Here is a 5111-nt window from a genome sequence, read left to right as displayed (position 1 = left end):
TAACACATCCTTAAGTACGCAATGCAGTATTGTTTACTACAGGCACAATATTCTATGGCAGATCTCTAGAACTTATCCCTCTTGCATAACTGCAATTCGATACCCTTTGAGAAGCAACTCCCCAACCCCCCTTCCCTCAGTCCTGGTAACCACCATTCTACTCTCTATTTCTATAAGTTGGACTATTTTAAAGACTTCATATAAGCAGAATCATACAATATTTGTCCCTTGTGTCCAGCTTACTTCACTTAGCATAATGTCCTCCAGGTTCATCCGTGTTGTCATATATGGCAGGATTTCCTTCTTTTTCTAAGGCTGAGTAATATTACATCATATATATATATATATATGCATATACATAAATATATATATATCACACTTTCTTTCTCCATTCATCATCAGCGGACATTTAGGTTGTTTCCATATCTTGGCTATTGTGAATAATGCTGCAATGAACAAGGGAGTGCATGTATTTCTTACAGATCCTTATTTCAGTTCTTTTGGATATATAGCCAGAAGCAGGATTGCAGGATCATAGGGTAATTCTATGTTTTAATTTTTTGAGGCGTCTCCATACTGTTTTCCATAGTGGCTGCACCATTTTACATTCCTACCAACAACGTATAAGAGTTTCAATTTCTCCGCATCCTCACCAATATGTGTTTTGTTTGTTTTGCTTTAAAAATAGACATTCTAACAGGTGTGAGGTGATATCTCGTTGTGGTTTTATTTGTATTTCTCTGATGATTAGTGATGTTGATCACCTTTTCTTATACCTGTTGGTCATTTGTATTTCTTCTTTGAAGAAATGTCTATACAAGTCCTTTGCCCATTTTTTAATGACTATTTTATTTTTGCTATTGAGTTGTAGGAATTTCTTACATAATTTGGATACGAGTCCTTTATCAGATATATGTTTTGCAAATATTTTCTCTCATCCTGTAGGTTGCCTCTTTGCTCTGTTGGTTGTTTTGTTTGCTTTACAGAAGCTTTTTAGTTTGATGTAGTCCCATTTGTCTAATACTGCTTTTGCTACTTGCGCTTTTGGTGTCATATTAATTGGTAGCTATTTAATGGTGATGCTGATTAGAAGACAAATAAGAAAGCAATATAAATAGTCAATCTCTAACATGAAAAAAAATCAATATCATATGTAGTCCAGAAATCAGAATAGAAAACATAATATTTATCTTTGGTTTTGATTTTTATTTTTAAGTGTCAGCAATTGGGCTTTTAAAGTTGCTTGCTTGCAAAAGTATACCCCAAGCCGATAAAATATATCTGGTAGCTGTGGTGTCAGGAGTCCCTTTAGAGTTGTGAAATATACACAGTTTGAAATATTTGGTGTCAAAGTAGCATTTAAATCCTCAGACCAATTAAGTCTAATTATTGGGTGAATAGTAATACTTTTCTTCAACAATGTGAAAGTTAAATTAAAACTTATTTTCAAATTAGAAGGTAACACCTACTACCTGTCAGTCAGTCAAATGTTTGTTTGAGGATCTGGTTAGGAAAAAGATAGAGATTAAAAATACTAAAGTAAAGTCAAGTCTTTCTTATATTATGAGCATTATACTTAGATTATACAAAAATCTTGCTTTTTAAACCAGTACTGTGGCAAACCTAAAATAGATTTTTCTGAAACTCGTGAACAGAAACTCATGTTGGGTCTTCGTTTTTCTGTGCGAGGGCTTTCTCCAGTTGCGGCAAGCGGGGGCCACTCTTCATCGCGGTGCACGGGCCTCTCACTATCGCGGCCTCTCTTGTTGCGGAGCACAGGCTCCAGACGCGCAGGCTCAGTAGTTGTGGCTCGCGGGCTCTAGAGCACAGGCTCAGTAATTGTGGCGCATGGGGCTTAGTTGCTCTGCAGCATGTGGGATCTTCCCAGACCAGGGCTCGAGCCCGTGTCGCCTGCATCGGCAGGCAGATTCTCAACCACTGTGCCACCAGGGAAGCCCTAAAGCATTGATTTTTACATTCAGGTCAATACTTGCTCTTTTTCTGAAGGAAATTTTCAGAAAGTCATAGCAATGGAAGAAAGAGGACTTGGGTTAGTTTTCCTGTAATGAAACTTTACATAGCCTACCTTAATCCTCAAACCACATCGCCGCTGTCAGGATCACAACCCAGGGTAGTAAATATAAGTCAGATAGTGAATACTAAGAGCACTGGAGTTCTCTTAAATCTCTCTGCCCACTCACCTTCCCTCATTTATTCTTCGGTGCCTGGAATTCTGTAATTTAATATTCTTGTTTTCAATTAAAGAGTAGGTTCTAACTGGCAGCCTCTGGACTTCGAAAGGTTGACAAAGGTAGTAATGGGAAACAGAGTTCTTAGCATAGTGACTAAACATATTAAGGCTTCTACACAGTGAGACTGAATTATGTAAGTGTACTTGTTTGACTAGGAGTTTATTATCTCAAAGTTGAGTCATGCTTTTCAACCTTGGCACTAATGACGTTTGGACCAGATAATTTTTTGTCTCAGGGGGAAGGGTACTCTCCTGTGTATTAGAGTATGTCCAGCAGCAACCCTGGTTTCTACCCGCTAGATACTTGTAGAACTACCCCCCCCACCCCCGTCCTACTTCTGGCAAGCTGTGACAACCGGAAATCTCTCCAGACGTTGCCTGATGTCCACTGAGAACAGATTGCCCTGGAAAGCAAATCACTCCAGTTTGAGAATCATCGAAGCAGTCTTGATAAGAAACATGGACTGGAAATACTTCCTCTTTGTGCCTTTATTTAGAACGTAAGCGTCTTGTGGGCAGGGAGTTTGTCTGTTTTGTGCAGACCATATCCCGGGAACTTATAACAGTGCCTGCCATATAGCAAGTAATGGGTAAATATTTGTGAAACTAATGAATGATTGAAATGTCCAACACAAATGATGGTCCATTTATAAAACAGAATATTATCCAGCTGTTTAAAAAGGAGGAGCTTAAAATGTTCATTAAAATGGTTAGGTGCTCATGAAATACTAAGTAAAAAAAGCCAATTTTTTTTTTATAGATCTTTATTGGAGTATAATTGCTTCACAATACTGTGTTAGTTTCTGTTGTACAACAAAGTGAATCAGCCATATGCATACATACATCCCCATATGCCCTCCCTCTTGAGCCTCCCTCCCATCCTCCCTATGCCACCCCTCTAGGTAATCACAAAGCACGGAGCTGATCTCCCTGTGCTATGCTGCTGCTTCCCAATAGCTAACTATTTTATATTCGGTAGTGTATATATGTCACTGCTACTCTCACTGCTACTCTCACTTCGCCCCAGCTTCCCCCTCGCCCCACCCCCCATGTCCTCAAGTCCATTCTCTATGTCTACGTCTTTATTCCTGCCCTGCCACTAGGTTCATCAGTACCGTTTTTTTTTTTTTTTTAGATTCCATGTATATGCGTTAGCTTACGGTATATGTTTTTCTCTTTCTGACTTACTTCAGTCTGTATGACAGACTCTAGGTGCCAATTATAAAAAGTATGTCTAACTTATTCCTATTCTGTGGTATGAAAAAATATACATCTTGAAGTATATGCAAAAATTGTGGCTGCCCAAGCAGACGTCCGCCTACAATACCTCCGACTCCTCCACCTTCACCAAGTCCCCCAGCAGATAGGAGAGCATGCCGCGCACAGCCAGCTGCCCCGACAGCTGGCGCTGGCACACGCCCATGATCACGCCCGACCTGGAGAGCGCACCAAGCTGTGGCACCTGGTCAAGAACCGCGGCCACCTGGACCAGCGCGAGGGCGACCGCGGCAGCGAGATGGTTTGCGAGATCTACCTGACGCGGCCGCTGGCCACCAAGGGCACGCTGCAGAAGTTCGTGGATGACCTCTTCAAGACCATCTTCAGCACACAGGGACTCGGCCCTGCCGCTGGCCATCAAGTACATGTTCGACTCCCTGGACGACCGGGCCGACCAGCACCAGATCCACGACGCGGACGTGCGCCACACCTGGAAGAGCGACTGCCTGCCCCTGAGCTTCTGGGTGAACGTGATCAAGAACCCACAGTTCGTGTTCGACATCCACGGGAGCAGCACCACTGACACTTGCCTGTGGGTGGTGACCCAGACCTTCATGGACTCCCGCTCCACGTCCGGGCACAAGCTGGGCAAGGACTCGCCTTCTAACAAGCTGCTCTACGCCAAGGACATCCCCAACTACAAGAGCTGGGTGGAGAGGTACTACGCGGGCATCGCCAAGATGCCCGCCATCAGCGACCAGGACATGAGTGCATACCTGGCTGAGCAGTAGCGGATGCACCTGAGCCAGTTCAACAGCATGAGTGTCCTGCACGAGATACTCCTACATCAGCAAGTGCAAGGACGAGATCCTGACGGCCCTGGAGAAGGACAAGCAGGCATGGCGGCAGCGGCTCTGGGGCAAGCTGGGGCAGGCGGTGGACACCGTGGCCCTGAGCAGCTGAGCCATCGGCCACGGCTGCCTGGCCAGCAGGAGAGTGAGAGGGCCCTCGAGGGCAGCCCCTGTGTGGCAGCCAGAGCTGGGAGGTCCACGGAGGCAGCCTCGCCCCAACCATGACAGGTGCCCTGCGCTGGGGAGCAGGTGTGCAGTCCTGGTCCCCCCCCACCGCCCCTGTCCCCTTCCCGCCTGCGGGGGTCCTGGTTCTTAATTGGTGTGGGTGAGACGGTGCCTGCAGCGCCCTCCACGCCCAGAGCTGCTCGCCATGGGGCTCGCCAGGTGTGACCAGGGGCCCTCTCAGGACAATAGGTGACTGCTGAGGCCCCGGGGGTGAGGCAGGAGCCCTCCTGTAGGGAGAGGTTGGGCTGCCGAGGCCGGGAGAGCCAGGCCCGGGGGCTGGGAGGGGGCCAGCTGTGCCCGGCTCCCTAGGCAGAGTCTGAGGGCTGGGGCGTGGCTGGCGGCCGGGCGGGGAGGCTGAATGCCCAGGGCCCAGCCACGGTGAGCTGAAGTCAGTGAGGGCGTCACCACCCACCTGCCACGTGCCGGCAACCCCCCACTCACCACTGCACCGCCGCCGCCATCCTCCGATTCACCGCGTGCTCTCCGCGGCCGAGGCCAGAGCGCCACGTCGACCTCGCCCAGAGAGAGGCCCCCTTCTCCGTCCTATGGAGGGACTGCAGGACGGC

General features: G+C 47.1%; 1 pseudogene; it reads left to right on the top strand.

Moving 5' to 3' along the window:
- Positions 1-3609: 3609 nt before the first annotated feature.
- Positions 3610-4432, top strand: LOC137750521 (plexin-A1 pseudogene; annotated as a pseudogene).
- Positions 4433-5111: the final 679 nt, after the last annotated feature.

Source organism: Eschrichtius robustus, chromosome 16 (genome assembly GCF_028021215.1).
Source record: "Eschrichtius robustus isolate mEscRob2 chromosome 16, mEscRob2.pri, whole genome shotgun sequence".
In the NCBI taxonomy this organism is placed as follows: Eukaryota; Metazoa; Chordata; class Mammalia; order Artiodactyla; family Eschrichtiidae; genus Eschrichtius; species Eschrichtius robustus.
This window is presented reverse-complemented; position numbering and strand designations above follow the sequence as displayed.